The sequence below is a fragment of the Falco punctatus genome, assembly GCF_963210335.1.
Source record: "Falco punctatus genome assembly, chromosome: 6".
Classification (NCBI taxonomy): domain Eukaryota; kingdom Metazoa; phylum Chordata; class Aves; order Falconiformes; family Falconidae; genus Falco; species Falco punctatus.
The window spans coordinates 13,536,341-13,555,378 of NC_137585.1; the positions used below are offsets into that span (position 1 = coordinate 13,536,341).

General features: G+C 38.9%; 1 long non-coding RNA gene across 1 annotated transcript in view; it reads right to left on the reverse strand.

Moving 5' to 3' along the window:
- The window catches only part of LOC308066284, a 128,433-nt gene that overhangs the window by 69,263 nt on the left and 40,132 nt on the right, over positions 1–19,038 (reverse strand). The window contains exon 2 of the long non-coding RNA XR_013929117.1: positions 1–19,038. This exon is cut by the window's left edge and continues 26,557 nt beyond it; it is cut by the window's right edge and continues 13,287 nt beyond it. This is a non-coding gene — a long non-coding RNA (uncharacterized lncRNA).

A 19,038-nucleotide genomic window follows, 5' to 3' on the forward strand; every position in this document is an offset into this window, starting at 1 on the left:
ACTGAACAGATCCCCTTTCAAATTGAAAAGTAGAAAAAAAAATAAAATTAATTCAATACTGGGAGTCCTTCCATTCCATTCAATGAAAATTTTGTCTGGCACATAGCTGGTGGTTTGTTCACTTGTTTTTTTCTTGCAAATATCTTTATTATTTGGTTAGATCTTTAAGATGGGTGAATATGTTTCCATTATTTTTTCAGGGGGTTGCCCAATTTTCTTTTTGAATAAACCACATGTACTGCAGATATATAAAAAAACCTAGCAGAAAAATTCATAACTGTATCTGTTCTCCTATGGTTCAGTTGTTCTTTCTACATATTCCTGGGTTTAAGAATCCTTCAAAGCAGTACCCAAAATAAAACATCAATGTTACATACAACTTTTTAACTCAAGGAATCAGGGTTTCCTAAAGACAGCGTCTAATGAAAGTCGGGGGTTTGGTTTTTAACACCAACTTTACTGATGCAGTTATATTTAATTACTGTTAACAGTCAAGATTTTTAGCTGCTAGATGAAGAATACTGTATTAGCTTAATAACCATATCTTTCTCAGACATTTTAAAACCTGTTTTCTGTTCTATTGGAGCAGAAAGCTAAGGCATTGGAAACTACCAGGGATTCTTTTGTAGACAGAAGTAGTTTAACTATGTTTGCTCATATAAGACGACAACTCTAATTCTCACAAGTCAAGAAGGAGAACAAACAAAAACTACATTACCCTTCTACATTAGCCAGAAGCACATATTCTCAGAAATGAAACAGGACAGAAAACATTAGCTGCTGTACCAAAAATATACAGGCGTAAAATAAAATCATAGAATTGTAATTCAGGAAATTTGAGACCCTAATCTCTTCAAAGTTTTATGAGAGAGAAAGCCTGTGCATTTAGAGCTAAACTGGATGAATCCATCACTTCACTCAATACCCCAAAGAAACTGTAGCACACAGTATATTAAGTTAATAAAAAACAAACAAATGTACAGCTAATAAGTCTGAAAATTCAAACCTTAAGTTCCTCATTATAAAAGCCACAAGTGATTTTCTAAGCAGAACTAACCAAACCACTATGCTCTGTCCCTTGGGACAATCAGTTTTCCTTCTCATCTTCTTTGCTGCTTTTGTACCAATGTATAAAAGTTTAGTTGTCTGGGGCCCAACCATTTTCAGGCAGCTTTGAGCAGTCACCAGTCTAGTGATGAGATGATCATATGTGATGAAAGAACAAGGTTAACTCACAATTTCTGAGCTAGCATTAGTGTTTCATGTACCACATGATGAATAACAACATGAGAGGCCCCTATTCTTCTAAAATATAATTGGCTTTTCTTTACAGAACGGTGTACAGAAACAGAAAAAATGGGGGTAACATTCAGGTCATGCTCAGATAGATTAACTTCCTGGTGCCTCTTTCAAACATTATCTTCCTACTTCTCTCTCTGAACTGCAGACGGGTCACCACAACTTTTCTTTTGACAGCTGTTGTGCTTTTCATGCAAACATTTGGTGACTAACTAGCGGCTGCTAACTCAAAGACACCAAAAGGCTGGCCTTCTCCACCAGCCCACTTGGGCCAGCGTTGTTTAGTATTCCTTCATACATGCTGAGCTCCAGAACAGCCTCTTGTTTCCTGTTCTGCTGAAACAGAACTTGCTTTCGCCTTGCTGCAACCCCATCATACTGCCTGTTGGTTTCCTTCTGCCGGCTTTTCTCTGGCGAAGGACAGGAGAGCCCACGAAGCATCAGCCAGACGCACAGTCCCACTGCTCACTGCAGAATTACACCCTTGTGATTCTGTTCCTACCAGCCTCTAATGTTACTTTGCTTTTGTGCATTGCTCACAGTCTTCACGTCACCAGCACTCCTAGCTGGCTGCCTCCACATACCTTGGTTACACTTGTCCTGCCCTCTGCTTCCCAGCAGTGCCTTGTTGTCCCTTGCCGCAGCCATGCTGCTGGCTGGCTCCATGTTCCCACTGCCAGCGGAGTGGCTGCTGGATCCATCAGTGTAGCACAAATACAGTTACTGCAATCACTAGCTGAAAACATAAGTAGCGACCACTTTCTGCAGTGGGCACGTGCTACAAGATGTTGAATTTGCTTTAAGTCTTGCTGCAAGTTTCCCCCCATACCTTGGAAATTTCTCCACAACTTTAAGCTTTTTCACAAAAGAGGCTGCATGCAGCACTGAGACCTCAGTAATGATGATTTCCACACCCCTTCCAGCATGTGTTCGGAAGAGCATACCAGCACACTGCCACAGCAGCGTCCTTCACGACCCTGTCTCTACCCCATTTCCTGAACTCACTTTAAGCATAGCCTGCATATTGCAAGAGCGGCCATCATTTTGCTCCTTTTCCCTGGACAGTTCAGCTGCTCTTGTTCTTTGATTCATTCCTTTAGGGTTAGATGTCTTTTTCTCCGCAATTCCTCCTATAAACTGGAATCACATGTCCCACAAATGATCCTGTCTCTAATTAGGAGACCTTTTATGTTTCTAAAGTACATGTGCATGCCAGAATCCTCAGCAACACGATGCAAGCATCTATCCTCTTCTCTGCTTCTTGCCTTTGGGATTTAGAGAAAAGTACCCCTCTGCTACCTCGTGTATATTTTCCTCAAATGTTTTCCTCAGCTGTTCCAGGGTATTCATTTGTGTATTCATTCCTGGCAATTTTTTTTCACTCTTTCATTTTGTGCTGTGAAAATGCAAAAAGCTGTACCTTCATTTTGTCATTTTTATTCCCTTTGTCAGTTCATGTACAGATACAATTCTTCCACATACACATGGAATCTTGTTGGCTCGGAAGTTCTGCATTCCTAGTGGTCTGATTCCTTGCAGGGGATTAATTTGCCCATTTCTAGGTGTTGTTAATCAGATTTTTTTCTCTCTGCAGGTCTCTCTCTGTCTGCCTGATGCTAACCATGCACAATATGCTAGGTAAATAACATGAGGGCTCCATATTTTTGCAGCTAACTTTAATACAGGTATTCAGAGAGCTTTCCTACATATAATACTTGGATATTTCAGTCAGGTACAACAAGAACAAAATATCTAGTTTTTCAAACTGGCAAACTATGCTCCTCTTTCCAAGTTCCTGTTGGGTTGCCACAGCCATTGCAACAGGAGGTTGTTCTGATGAGCTTGGCAGACACCTCCAAATCTTCTGAAGTATTCTCCTTCACCTGCCTCCTGCCTAAGTATTAAATTTCTTTTCCTAGACTTCTCACAGTCATGTTTAAGAAAACTACAACCTTTTCTAGTGGGAGAGCTTCCTAAGAAGAAGTGATGGCGTCAGTCTCAAGTGCAGATAAACCCTCTTGCTCGAAAATTTCTGGAAGCATTGCTTGAACTTAACAAATCACCTAGTAGAATGACTTTTCTCTTCTGCAGCACAGCTCCTCCACTCTGTAGCAGACACAACCTGTCTCCCCATTAATTTATGCCTCTAAGAGCTTCTTGGCTCCAGAAGCTGAAGGGAAATTATGTTTTAATCAAGTACATAAGCTCTGAAAAACAGGCAGAGGCTCTGCTCTAGAAAGATGCTAAAATCTATAGAAACAAAGCTCCCCTTCAGTCCCTCCTGCTGGGCTGAGTTGCTTTGCGGGGGCAGAGTGCCTTGTTGCCTCAGGTTGAGAAGCTCCACTGAGTCACCACCAAGGGTGCACCCACCTGAGGCATGGCATCAAAGTGTTCTCCAACCATGCACTCTCGATTTGTAGGTGGAGGTGGCCATGAACATTCACATGACAGCCAGCACTTCAAAATGGGTCACACACAACCGCCCCCAGAGGGGGTAAAACAGACACAGCATCCTCAGGTCAAGTACACAAGCCAAACAATGCTATGCTTCAAAGTGGCAAAAACACTGTTTAATGTACTTAGCAAGTGAAAACACTGAAAAGATGTGAAAATTGAAATAGCTTGTGAGGTTACTGTATGCTTAATTTGATTCAGTCGTAGAGAAATATTGTCAAGCCACACCACCAAAGAGCACCTCACATCCAGCTGGTCTTCTCTCAGAACAAAGGTGCTGGAATTCCATCTTCTGGTGCCCTGCTTGGAAGCATAAGTGACAGCAAACTTTAAGGGCTAAGGTTTGGGCTTGGTGCAAACCTTTCTTTTCACAAATGTGAGTTGATTTTAAGGTTCAATGTAATTGTCACTAAAAATAAAGTTATAGAAGAGTTCCAATCTTGCACTATAATGAACTGCAGGCTCAATTGTTTGAAGAAGTAAAATTGCATTGATGAGACCAGATCCAAAACAATAAAAAAATAAATAAATAAATCAGGTATCTCCTCTTGAGGGTAAACATTTTAGGAGGGTCAAGCTTTTTCAAGCAGCCCTTACTGCAGTTTTAAGGCAGAGAGATCTCAGAGTCAGATTTAATCTTATTATCAAAACAACAACAAAAAACGAAGTGGGCACATGGAAACGTCATTGTCAGAAAACGGTCAAAGAAAACCAAATGTAGCAGTTGCTGTTACTAAGTGGAATATGCAACCAATCTTGCTTTGTTTTAGAAATCAGCTGCAACACAGACAACAGAATGGCATTAGTAACAGCTACAACTGTCTACCATCCCCAGGCAGTAAACGTCCTGGAAAACTACAGAGGGACCACCATTTTTAATTCCTTGCCAACATACACTTGTCGTGATTGTTGGGATGCCAACCATTTCATGACAGAATTCAAACGGCAGAATTTTTAATCCAGGGAATACTCAGAACAACTCATGTCAGTGCCGGCACCTCATTCCAGAGTCTGAGAATAATATATCACACAGCTGTTACAATTACATCTAATATAGACTTAAATTCTTTCATGCTTTTTAATTGTTTATTGCTGCCAGTTTACTAAACCTGAATTTTGTGGACACACAATTTAATTGTCCAATAATACTCAAGAGAACTGAGATTAAAGAAAACATCAGAAAGGCCAGATAATTGCTTGAACCCAGGTTGTACAAAACCAGTTTTATAGATGTACCTTCTGATTACGCCAACTATCTTAGCAGCCCTAGACTTGCTTGTGATTTGTGGAGCTCTTCTACAGGGAGCTGAGTGGTCAAATGGCATTGATTAATTTCATGTCTAGCTGCTAAACTGTATCTAAAAAATGAGAAAAGGGCAGACTACACTTTCTTTACAATATTATCCTATAATCAGTATTTGTAGTCAGAGCAGTAGTGCTGCATGAACCTATGAATTTAGACCAGTCTGTGCACCCGTGACCAGCAGTTCCACATTTACATTAAAAATAACATGCCCTTAAATTTACTTTTCAACAACAGCATGCACACTGGAGTTTTCTTATAGCAGAAGCAGTTCTCTTCCTTAAAAGAATTCATTTTTAAAAAGCCCAACAAAACAGAAGAATCATATCCTGAATATCACATGCTTAGATTTAATCAAATACCAGATATACCTGTGAAAGGGCTCCAGTATTTTCAACATACCACCACCTCTTATTCTGTTACCAGTCTCAAGGATTGCTACAGTCCCCTGATAGGCACATAAGGCTGGAACTACCTAAAGTCTATAAACACATGAGACGAGAGATAATGACCTCAAAATTGGTAGGGTTCTGCTCAGCATCTAAACCTGGTTTCTTAAAAGCATACCCAAAATGTCCCTCCTCTCAGGCTACCTGAAGATCTTCTTCACTCAAGGTCCAATGTTAAAGGCAACATTAAAGACTGTCCTCTAAGCAGTTTTTATGAGTCAGATTGTCTGAAGCAAGTGTCACTTACTGACTGGTAAATCGGAGCAAAGGTAAAGTTCCTAATCAAATGTCTCCGTGGCTGTGTTACAGGCTGTCTGGATCCTACAGCCACACACTGACCAACCTGTGGGCTGCTCTGAGTGCTAAGGGACTCGGAGAGCACTACTTCAGAACTCCAGGAAGCAGCGAAATTCAATGAGGAGTTTTAAATCAGCTTTAATAGTTCAACTGATCTGTGTTCTGCAGCAGTAATGCCAACACTGGGATCTGGTTTCATAACCGTCACTTGTTCACAGAAAAGAAAACTTGCCGTATCACCCAGCCATCTCACTGAGCATGCCTGTAAATTGCTGGAGCATGGGTAGAGAAAACATTGGGAGTCATAAGAATCATTAGACAAGGAGACTAAACTGTTAATGAAAGCTGTCCAGTCCATTCCACTGGACGTACCTGAAGCCTGTTTAGCACTAATGCAGTACTATGTCTCAGGTACACCAAGGCAGAAGTCACTTGGAGATGCAAGACAGCACAACCCACAGCACGTCATATACCTAACCGAGGAATTCTCTCCATGGAGCTAAGTCCAGAATGATGGTATTTAAAATTGTGGGTACTTCTTAGGGGAGAAGGCAGCAGGCACCTTTAAGATCCATTCATTGTGAGGTGCCTTTAATTTGCTAAAAAGAGGCATGCTTCTTAAATCTATTTCCCTGAAAGTATCAAAACCACACAGAATATACAATAAAAAGACAGAATTGTATTAACAGATTCATCTGTCTCTGATGAACTGCGATGTCATACTAACATTTCAAATGGGAATACTGACACCTTTGTCACATCCCCTTTCTACCCTGATTTTGACCACTCTCTTTTAAAGAAATAAATACACAAACACATATACATGAAAAACGATGATGTTCAGAAATTACAGTACTTCCTAAAAAGAGACAATTTAAAGAAAAAAGAAAATTGCAACAGCAGTCAATCTGCCATCCTGCTATTTCAAGACCTGCTCCAACAGGTATAAGCTGAAATACAATGTGTCTAATTTAGAAATAACATACATGTCCATGGTGAAAGAGCTTTAGGTCCCAAAACACAAGAATGACTCTATGCTTTGGACTTACACAGCTCAGTCACTAGTTGGTTGAGGATGCTTTGCCATCAATTGCATACACAGGTACAAAACATTATTAGCAATCACCCAACTCATTTGATCTCCAGTGTGGCATCTGTCAGGAACAGCTACACATTGCTAATGCTCTTCTGAACTGTAGTGATTGGGCTGCTGGTGTAAATAAAAATACAAAGCTTCAACACCAAGACTCTTCAGAATTCAGCACTAAATAATGTATCTGGAGTATATGATAACTTTATTTTATTTCCTCCAATGTCAACATTTTTAGTAAAACCTCACTCGTAAGATTTAATTTTTGTTTTCTGCTTGTATATATTTAACAGTTTTTAATAACTAGGCCATTCTTATTTCTGACAGTGAAATGAAGAAACTTCTTTTTATTAGGAAGAATAATTCCTAATGCATTTTGAAAGCAAGAACACAGAAGACACTTATGCTTATGGCAGAGGTGTCCTGAGTTCTGCCGTTAAAAGCAGCAAACCTCTTCCCAGTCAATTTAACAGGCACTGGTTCCAGTCTCAAGTGTTATGGCTATGCAGGTCACGTCCTGCGACTTCAACCTGCTAGACAGTGGGTGCCCAGAAGCAGGCACCCACCATATCTGATGGAGAGGACACAGGCACTTACAGAAACAACACTTTCATCCAGAACAGGTTTTTGAAGTAGGTGGGAAAAGATCACCCATCTCATTTCATCACTTCCACAGAAATTACACTCCTAATGCCTTAAACATACGAACTATCAACTCTTCTGATGACTACCTGTCTCAGATTTTGTTTAAGCTGGGTATGTAGCTTCCAACAATGAGAATTCATGTATGCTAATCACTGTTTGTTTAAAAATTCAGTTTCATTGATTACTAATATAAGCAAGTTATTGGAAGTACTCAAGTAATATTATGAGACTATGAAAATATTTGGTAACCTGTTTGGTAATTTGTAAAAATATAATACCTATGGAAAATAAAGAATATGACATATCAAAATAATAGAAAGATTAAGACCTACCCAAAATACTCTAAAAGTAACACAACTGCCTACCTTTCTCCTGGTTACCCAGGGAATTCAATTACCTTCTCATGCTATTCCTTGCAAGCTCCTTTTGTTCCTTAAATCTTCAAAATAAAATTTCTTTTTACAATGTTAGCTAGAGCTAAGCCACTCTTTCTTATAGGACCTTTTGCACAGGTATTATGTACACAGAAAAAAGAGCTACACACTTAAGACCACCACCATATTTATTTAAGCCTGCAGACATTTTTTTAGAACCTACCAGAAAAATGTCTGAATTATAATGGACATATACTCATCTTGCAATCACTTTTCAGCTGGAGGTTCAATCAGCCAACTGAGTATATGAACAAAGAATTGTATTTAGAGAACCGAATAGAAAAAGGTTTCAGTTAAACAAGCATAAAGTCCCCACAATTCAGAAAATACCAAAGTGTTAAAGCTGCTCTTTTTGCAGAAAAAGCTGGTTTGACTGAAATTGCCCTATCACAGTAAGTCTGAAAAAAATATGCTCAGCACTGGAAGTTCATCCCAAATATTTTTAAGTTTGGTGGTATTCTAAGGAACTGATAGCAATGCAAGTATGAGGCAAGCAGCCTCTCCTACAATTAACTTTCCCGGCTTTACTACTATCATCTTAGTTGGAAGAGAAAGTCAATACCTTTCCAATGAATTAACTAACTTGAGGATATGTTTTAATCTTTATGTTACCTACTGTATTTCTATTTCAGTACATTCCTTCTCTGGGGAATAAAAAAAAAGAAAAGGAAAAACAACAAAAAAAAAGGATTATCAGTCATTTCCCGTGGACTGGGAAGAAATCTAGACTTGAAAGGTTTGCAAGAGCAATTTAATATTGGAGCAACTGTACTGTCCATTTTCTGTATTCATTTCTCACCAGTCAAGTTAAGATCTCTTGTGTACAAGACAATCTGCTTTTCACAGGTGGGTTTAAAGCTTTTGGTAGGAGAAGTCCAAATTACTCTATTTCTTGTGGAATTACAAAGAAAACTGCAGCTGAAAAAAAAAAAAAAAACCAACAACCACACAACCAAACCTCTTTTCTTCACCTGAATACACGTAAATTAACTTTCAAGAAATGTAACGAGCACTGAGTCAGCCTTTCCCCCCTGCTGGTTTGAGGATTTGAGAACACCATACTCCCTGGGCCAGAAACTGAGAAATTAGAAATAAGCAAACCAAATTTGAATCTGTTTGCATCTGTTTTCAGAATGCCTCATTTCTCACTTTGCAACAGGTAAGACAAGATCAGATTTACTGATTTATCTTTCTATTTGTACCTGGAACAATGCAGCATCAGCTGACAGGGTCAGCTACACATATCCAGGGCACGGGAAACATGGGAGAACAGCTTCTCCTCCCTCTGAGAGTACTCAAAACAAGCTTATTTGAAGGAAGGTTTATTGAGCATTTTAAGGCATGTTAAAAAAAAACACCCTTCTATGAATACCTAAGTGAGAATCAACAGAATGAGAAAATGCTAAGAGTATTGAGTATTAGTTAGCACAAGACTCGAAGGTTAGTTTTTTGCAAAATAAACTAAATTATTTCTGTGAAAATTATGAAACAATGTAATAGTAAAAAGAGAGGCTAGTATTTAATGTATACATTGAAGACGTTCTAACTACAAATTTATTTTAATTATTTGTGACAATATCATTGGGAATTACCTGCTTTTATTGTTAGCTGGGTTTCTTACTCAATAAATGAACTTCAGTCTGCAGAGACTTTAACCTTAACAAGACTTCATACATTAAGAGTTCTTAGAATAGATCACTTCCTTAAAAATACATGAGGATCGAGTGTTAGAAGATTTTAATTTAGTCTCTGATCTCGCAATTTATTCTGAGGTCTAGTTCTAAAGAGACTTATGTATATCAGAGGCAGCAATAGTAACTCGCTGTTTTCTTAATAAGAACCACTAGCTTTTAACCAGACTGATATTTTTTTTTCTCTTTCTCTCTCTCCATTTTTTACAAGAAGATTCTTATGGTTAGCTATTTATGTTTTAAATTACGTGTAAAATATATGGACATCCAAATCTCAGCTTTTTAACACCACTGGCACATAATTAAAGACATAAACCAAGAGAAAAATCAGCAAATTGGTAACATTTCATCAGTGGAAGTCATTACTCTATATAATTATTTTAAGGCCTTGAAACTCACAACCCCCCAGAACCTTTCAGTAGGTATGCACAGCCCCAGGCAAATGTCCCTAGTTGTTGCAGAGACAAATGGGCTTCATAGCCAACAATACACACTAATTTGGACCAAGCTGAGAGAGGAATCAAATCATAGATACAGAGGGCCCTTAAGAGAAACTGTGGTGCTGGCAACTCTCCTACATACCAGTGACCCTCCAGGACTGATACTTCAGCTGACCTCAACTGTCTCAGAACTGACACAGAAGATGCACAATCCCTTAAATCAAAAGGTCCATCACATACTGGGCTTTGTTCTCAGACACAGTAAATCCAAAACACTTTATATATTTATACACATGTATGCATGAATGCACATATATTCACCCATACACGTCTCCTATGCAAAACAAACTACTATTATCCTATGCCAGGATTCCTGTTCAGCTTTATCATGTTCTTCATTTAATCCATAGTTGGACCACGCAGGCTACAGATTAGTGCAATGGATTCATCAGAAAAAGGGCAATTTACACTAGTCATTTCTAGAAATAGGATATTGATACAATGGTTATATAGTCTCTGTACATTTTCATTCATATCTCTGGTGGTCTGGGATGCACACAGAATGTGGTACCAATGTATAGCTATCATTTTTATCTACGGCATTTGGAATAATAACAAAAAAAAAAGTATGCATGCTTTTCCTTTATTGCAGATACACAGATGATAGGAGGATAGGGGATAACCAGACTTTAAAAATAAAAAAAAATTTAAAATCTGCATCCTCTTGATTCTCCCACACTTATTACCGACTGCTATGTCTTCTACCACAAATATTCTCTTTGATGTTAACAAGAAAGATGAGCTGCAAAGCTGCAAGAATCTTTATGCCCGTTACTGTCTTAATTATAAACTTGTCTGATTATAAACAAATGAAAAATAAATTGTTTGTATGTCCTGGCCAAATTCCTAAGGCTAGAAAGTAAGCATTCCATTATTTCTCATAAGAAGCATTTTATATTGCCATGAATGTAAACACCTGCAATATTAAAAACCGTACCCAAAACACATTTAGACAACAAGGTCTTTAGCATGAATTTTAGTCACACATATGACCTGAAACAGAAGCAGGAGAAAAGATCCATTTATAGAAGAAAGTACTGATATCCCTTGGAAAATGCTCTTTATGTGAAATACTATGACTACAGCTACAGAGAAGGTATACTGATGACACCACAACTACCCATACTAAATCGATGTAGCAAAAAGGAAATAAAACTGGAGGACTTTAATTCACCAAATATAAGACAATAGATACCACTCCTGAACACAAAACAGAAACACTTCAGAACAAGGCAATGACATTAACTATACCCAGCGCAAATACTTCAGCTCTCAAGAGCTAAGCAAGCCAAAATATATTGTACTACTCAGCAATTCATAATTTCCATATTTAGACTGAAACTTATTTTTCGTAATTAAACATTTCTGTACTTTGATATATATTACCAAAAGAATAAAGAAAACATAACATATGCTTTCATTTTTAAACAGTAGCCCATTTCTTCAAATATATATACATATAATCCTGGCTTATTTAAGCTTATTGTTGTTTCTTTTTCCATTATTTGAACAAATACTGCACTGAAATTTTCTTACATGGAATTGCTCCTATAGATGTTTCAGCATAAAGGTCAATGCGCAAACAGTATCTTCTCAGCCCTAGAATTATACTTTCACACTTTGTATCAGCTTCTACTTTACAACTAAGTTGTCCTTTTTTTTAATCTTACCCCAGGTTTCCGAAGAATGTTCTGGGAATCCTCCAGACAATGTGATAGAAAACTTCTATTTGGCTACTTTCATCCTGCATTTTGAATGATGGTTCAGATGACGAAGAGCTTTTTCAGTGCTAAACTGTACTTCTGCTGCAAATTTTACACTCTGTACCGGGAGACTACATCCAGGCTGATACACTGAAAAAAAAAAGAAAAAAATCTTTCACCATGCAGAAACATGTTAAATATGTATCAACTAAAGGCAGTAAATGTCTGTTAGGGTGTTCTTCTTTCTGCTTTTGTAACTCTTGGGCAGGATCATCAATATTAGGTGTAAAAGAAAGGCTGCCTGAACATTTCATTTAGAACTCAAAACATACAAAGAAGTATGTACAGAAGTGAGTTTAAATCAATTTTACAGAAACATCCATTTTCAAAAATTGGGTCCTGTATCACAGTGTAGGCAGGGAAGAACAAGACATTTTTAGTGCATAAATTTTAACTTCGCAAAGGCGGCAATTCCCAAACAATTCCCCATACAACAATTTTATTCCTTTTGTGTCCTTTTTATCAACACGCTGCTAGATACTTCTCTATCTTAATCCATTAGCTTCGTGATCGCACTGCACAGAACGACAGTCTTTGTCAGGACTGCACTGTACCATGAAGAAAAAGCAACAGATCAAGCAGTGAGCACATGTACTTCCAACTGCTCTCTATACAGTGAGACAGACTGTAAAAGAAAAGAAGGTATCTGCATTGTAAAGCAGGACAGCAGTATTGTTTTGAACTGTACGCTGCATGCATTTCAGTGATGTGAAAAGGACAGACACCTGCTTTTTGACTTACAAGTCACGTAGTCTGTAAAATAACAGAGTAAACTTGATCTGATGAATTGTCCAGTATAGGAGTAACATTAACGGTTTCTCAAATGTCTTGCAGATTATTTATTACAAAGGTTTTCTAGAATGAAGAGTAACCATGTTACAAGACAGTGGCACTACCTCACAGCCTGCAGATTCACACTGGAGATTTCTCAAGGACACTGTGCAGCCTTCAGGAAGGCAGAGACGGAATAAAAGTCGCAAGCTTAAATCTAAGATAAAACTAATTAATGGCTGAAGAATTATCACGCTTTTTAACTAGAGAAGGGCTTCCTCCACAAAGCTCGTCTCTCGGCAAAAATCCGTTCTACAGTTGGCAAGAGAGGGGCCAAGCCTGGTGTGCTGTGAGAGACTCATCCCCATCTGCAGTATGTATGTGGAAACTAGTCATCTTGGATGATTCAAATCTTGCAGAGACAGGAATTCCTGTTGCCCTGCTCACATAGATGCTTGTGGACAGCTCGAAGGCTCCTTGAGCGGTATTCTAGCATTCTGACAATTTAATTTTTAGTGGTTAATACAGTGCGGGAGTTACCTTTAAAAATACTTGTCCCAGACAGGTTAAATATGTAATTAGAACCCTATGTATATTTAATAAAATTAAATGTGTTGTTTATATTGAAACTATATGTAATAAAATTAAATATGTGAAATACTACGTGTTACTGTACCCATGTAAAATACACAAACATACAACTTTCTATAGCAACATATATGTTGTTGTACTCAGCAAGCAATTTATATAGTGGCAGCGTGATTAATTTCAATCCATACTTTTAAATGCACGTCTTAAGAGCATTAGTGTATACTTTAATTACAGTGCCAAGCAGATGAGCACACAATAGCAGCTATCATTTCTGAACTTTACAGACATGGTTCACTATTTGAAAAAACCCTTCTCAGAGGAACATTTGCTTTACAAAAGCAATAGACTCTTGATCTGATCAGTGTTGCTTAATTTTAAAATCAAATCACAAATTTCATGACATTTAGCATTGTTCTTCAAGCTTTGGCTCCTGCAGTTATGCAATTACAAAGCACTTATCAATCTTTAAGACTAAGTATATCTCTAACGCTCATGTTTTTTGCTTACAGCATGTATCCCAGCAGCTCAAAAACCACCCAGCTCAGTAAAACTCTACAGTGTTTTAACATCTTACAGCATTTAAACTACGTCATATACTGAATCCAGGCTGATATTTTTCTGAATTAATACCTGAAATTAGTAATGCAACACTACTAACCCTGGAACCTGCTGTAAAGGCCAAGGCTAGGCCAGCCAACAGCATCAGCTGGGGGCAATGCCTCTAGCTGAGCATCAGCAAGAACACCTGCATGCCTCAGGCGGCTTGGAGGGAGCAGCCACGAAGCCTGTCCTGGCTACCACCATTTCATGGATCTGCGTGTGACCGCCCCAGCCAGCCAGGCCTTCTGTGTCACCCCTCAGCTGGCTGAGTGCCACCAAGGCAGGTGAAGGTGGAGGCCCCACGGGGCAGCGCAGGGGCTGGGGCATGAGCCCTGTGAGAGGGGGCTGAGGGGACTGCGCCCACCCAGCCTGGAGAAGGAGAGGCTCTGGCCAACAGCCTTTTGTACCTCAGGGGAGGTTATTGAGAAGGTGTTCACAGTGGGGTGTGGTGGGAGAACAAGACACAACAGACAGAAGTTGAAATATGAGAAGTTCAGTCTGGAAATAAGGAAAAATTTTCTGCCATGAGGTCAGTCAAGCAGGCTGCACAGCCTCCATGGCAGGAGGCCACCATGACCCAGCTGGATGAAACTTTCATCAACCTGGCCTGATGTCACAGCTGACCCTGCCTGGAGCAGGAGGTTGGACTAGATGCCTCCTGAGGTCCTCTCCAACTGGAGATATGAGCCTATGATCATTCTGTGTTGTTGATCATTGCTGCTGAAGTGGCATGCTTTCTGGAGCTAGGCTTTTCTCACGAAGCTTGGTTTGCTCTGTTCACTTCTGGAGCCCTCACCATGACACTCTTCAGACCTCACAAGTGTCTTATCTAACACTAGTGTTGTTTTTTTCTTGAAGAGCCATCAGCTTCAGGCACTTGAAAGCCAAAGTATATTAGCAGATACTCTGAAAGCCATGAGTTGATTTTGAACTGTAATTGTTACTATCTAATGAGTAACCCTCCTATGGTAACATCATGCAAAACAGAGAGGGAACAAAAAAATACCTTGTAAATTTTTTTCCTCATCATGAACAAAATTAAACTCAGGACATTTTCCCCTCATCTTTTCAAAAAATACAACTCCATATCTGACCTTGACATATCCTTTCTCATGGGGGCAAATCAGCTGCTAAAACTGCTGGTGTAAATGTATTTCCATTATTTTTCTCCTGCGTATCTTCTACATTTTGAGATCCAAAAGCATACCATGGGTATCAAGAACAGCCCTATACAGGCAGGCAGCTTCCACACCTAACAGAAAATCAAAGCACATGCACAGCAAGACCCATGAAACTGATCTCCACACATGTACCTGTTTTTGTAACTACTATAACACAGAGCATAACAACATAGATTCAACAATATATGAAGGAACTGAGAAGTAAGTGTTGAGCTACCTAGAACTTCAACAATCTGACATTTTTTTCACATGTTCATCATCTGGCTGTTACATGAGGTCCTGGGTACATTTTGGTACACTGATTGTATTATTCAAGTCTGAAAACAGTGCAGAGTGAACTCACTGAAAAAAAATTTACTAGGAGTAGTAAGAAATACAGTTATAACAGGCCAGCCCAAAGCACTTCTAAAACACTGTTAGTACAACGCTGCTACACTTTTATTTGAAGACCACCTTCCTAAAGCAACTGATTTCCATCAGTTCTTGGAGTGCTTTTGCTCAATTTCTTTTCCTTGTCCAGCTGTGCCCTAACTTCACTTTACTAATGTATATAATTTTCTTTAAGAAAAAAATCAAGTCAGGTTCCTGCTTCTGGCACCAAGATATTACTGAGCTCCATGAGCTATTAAGGGGTTCCAAACTATGGCAAACAAGTCCCCCAAGGCTCACTTTGGAAAAAATATAAAAACACAGGTCTAAGCTTGCCAGAGCGTCTGCCTCTTACATTCATAGAAACTTGCTGCAGAAGGAAAAAAAAATATCTTTATTATGTATGAGGTACAGACCATCTGCGGTGGGCTCCAAGAGCCAACTTGGGGGGGGGGGGGGGGGGGGGGGGGCACTGTTCCCAGCTGCACCACAGTCAGCAAAGAGCTTAAGACTTGGAGAAGCTGTTTGTATGTATGAAAGAGATGATGGATTAGACTGAAGAAGGATATACAAGACATGTCATTTAAAGGATGGAAAAAAACTTACTACGTACGTACTGTGTGTAGGGGTATACAGAGAAGAGCAACCAGAACAAAGAAAACCTGGTGAAGACAAAAAGATTGGCCCACAAAAAAAAGTTTTCTAGGAGTACTCTCTCCCTGTCACTGTAGTGGAAGGAAGAAGCATACAGAAGGTAAGAAGGGATGGTAACATTATTACTCTGGTTGTAATATGGACCACTGACTCCTCATGACATGGGAAGTAAGAATGGCAACTGCAGTAAACTGGTAGCAATGAAGAATTTGGGGAAGCTTTCTTTCTCACTCTTTTCTTTTAAAGAATTGAACACTTCTTTCAATATTAGTCTTATAAATTTTCTTAATTCTTGACACCTCTTTTCACTACTGCCATTATACATATCCATATTAGTTATTTACTATTATGCATGCCATAAAGCTCAACAGTGTTTCATTTCTGAAAAAGCAAAAAACAACTTTGTTTTTTAACTTTAACCACTGAAACTCGAACTACATTTAACCCTCCCACCAGAAAAAAAAATCCCATGAGAACATTTTCTAACTTCTAGCAGCTCGCTATGCATTTATGTGTTTGCAGTTCAATAAACAGAAGAGAGTTACATTATAGCTATAAATGAACTGTGACTAGGTAAATATGAGTAAACCTTTCGAAGTGACTGTTGCTGATTCCGTCAGGAAGCAAATCTACATCTCTACTCAAACCAAAATCATCACAAGTCTTTGTCCTGTTCTGCTAAAATTTGCTGGCTTTTTAAACACTACAGTTAAACTCCTGATTTCATTGATACCCCTGGCTAAAACTCCGCTCACCTTTCTGGGGCCAGGATTTCACCTGGAATTTGAGTCTATATATGGGTTGATCCTGTACGTACTTACCCATGATGGAAGGGACAGTGACATTTGAGCTCTGGTGAATGTTGCCCTCAGACACTGAAGTCACTTTTCTCAGTGGTCTGCTCCACCTAGCTGCTGGAGATTATGACTCTCCATGCTGAATCAGCAAACATAGACCTAAGGTACACTGCAGCAGCTTAGCAGAAACTGATGCGTTTTGGAGGGTTTGAGCTGAACCTGTGGGTTTTGCAATGAAGCAGCTAAAGTGTGGGTACACGTTCCCTTCTGCAGATTCTACGGAGGAATCGGTAATCCCCAGTGAAAGGGTGGAGCAGGGAGTTTGGGGCAGTAGCAACTCAAACCACTTCAAGGAGGTTTGCCAGAGCTTGTCTGTCAGCACTGGGGCTTCACTCCTGTAAAGCATCCTATCGACTTCAAAGGGACAGCATACACTGGTGCAATTAGTGACATCCTCGCTTGCGGAGGAGACTGAAGCCTCATTAAAATACGTATTTTTTAAATGTGCATGATGACATCACTTTCACTTTGCTAAAGTACTACAAATAGTAGGAGAAATAGTGCAAGATTATTGTGCTTAAATTTGCTTATTTATTTAAAATAAGGTAAATTTTGCCTACATATGCCAATATCCATAGAAAACTTACTAACTGTATACCCCTGCAAATCTATGCTAATCTGTTTACACTAGCATAAATTAAGAAGAGCCCTAGCTATAAAAATGCCTTTTTATCCAAGTATCCAGGAATATGCTTATGCCTAAACAGGGAATTTTAAGTTGTTTCCCAGACTGTTCCTGTATCCAACTGCAACCTGTTTATTTTGACCTCAGTTCTTAGAAACTGTTGATGCCACGGTAGAAATATGCTGTGTGTTCCAACAGGCAACAAACAGTCCTAATGACAGAATACTCCATCTGTGCTGCCAGAGCATACAGCCTCAGTCTATAGCTCGTATATGCTCTAGCTGAGCACAAACCCTCAAAACACGGAGACAGCAAGAATGTAACCTGCGCTGCAGCTCACACTGCAAGGTACGTTCTGACATGACAAAACTACCCAAAACAGGCCTTCACAGAGAGTCTAAAGTCAGCCAGTTTACACCAGTACCATGCAAACACACCAGCAGCACTTTCATTCTACCCGCCCTGATCTGGTTTTATTCAGTACAGGCTTTCAGGTTTTTTTAAATGTTTCAAAACTACAAAGTAAAGAAAGCTGACTTAAAAACTGTCCAGTGCTATCAAAAGGTAAGAGTTAAAGTGTGCGGAACATATGGCACTATTTACAGCAGGCTAACACACTGAATTCAAGGGAATTTTCCATCAGCTTCATACTCTGGAAAAGGTATATTACAGAAAAATGCATGTGGGGATCCTTTAATTTTTCTTGCATCTTCTCTTCTTATATGATGCAGCTGTGGAGCAACACCCACTGGTATTGGTAGCGTGAAACGGCGATCCTTTTCTTTTACCAAGGTCTGGTACCAATTATCATGGATTTAGAGGCACTATATAAAAGACAGTGCTGATTTGTTTCTAAATTTGTATCTTGATTAAACTGTCAGACTACAGCACAAAAGCAAAGCTCACCTGACTTTAAAATGTTACTACAATAAATTATCCAAGAAGTGCAGTACAATTTGAAAATGCTTATAAATGGATCAACACTACACTTTATGTTTAAATTTTAAATTTTGGTGATGCCAAATCAAATGGGAGTAGACGCAGCATTTTATATTCAAATTGTAAACTCAGTCTGTCCAAAATAAAAACTGTATGTGAGGAGAGACCATGAAGAAGCAGGATTTTAAAAATCTACAAATTAGACAAGAAAATAACAACTGCATTACTATTTTCAAGGTTATTTTAAACTGTATTGTGGTACACAGAAAAACAAACATGAAAGACCAAAACTCATTCTCAGGAACACAGATGTAAACCTCCATGGGTCAGAATAGCACTTTTCAGCATTTACCCCTGTAAACAGAGCAGAATTTGGTCTCGCTCCAATTAAAGCGAAGTCATTTCCCTCAGGATAGCTTCAATGACACTGAATGTATTTTAACTATCTAGAATTTCAACATCTAGGATTAGCGCTGTAAACATACATCTCAACTGCACTCTTAAGGAAAGAAAGAGTCAACATAAA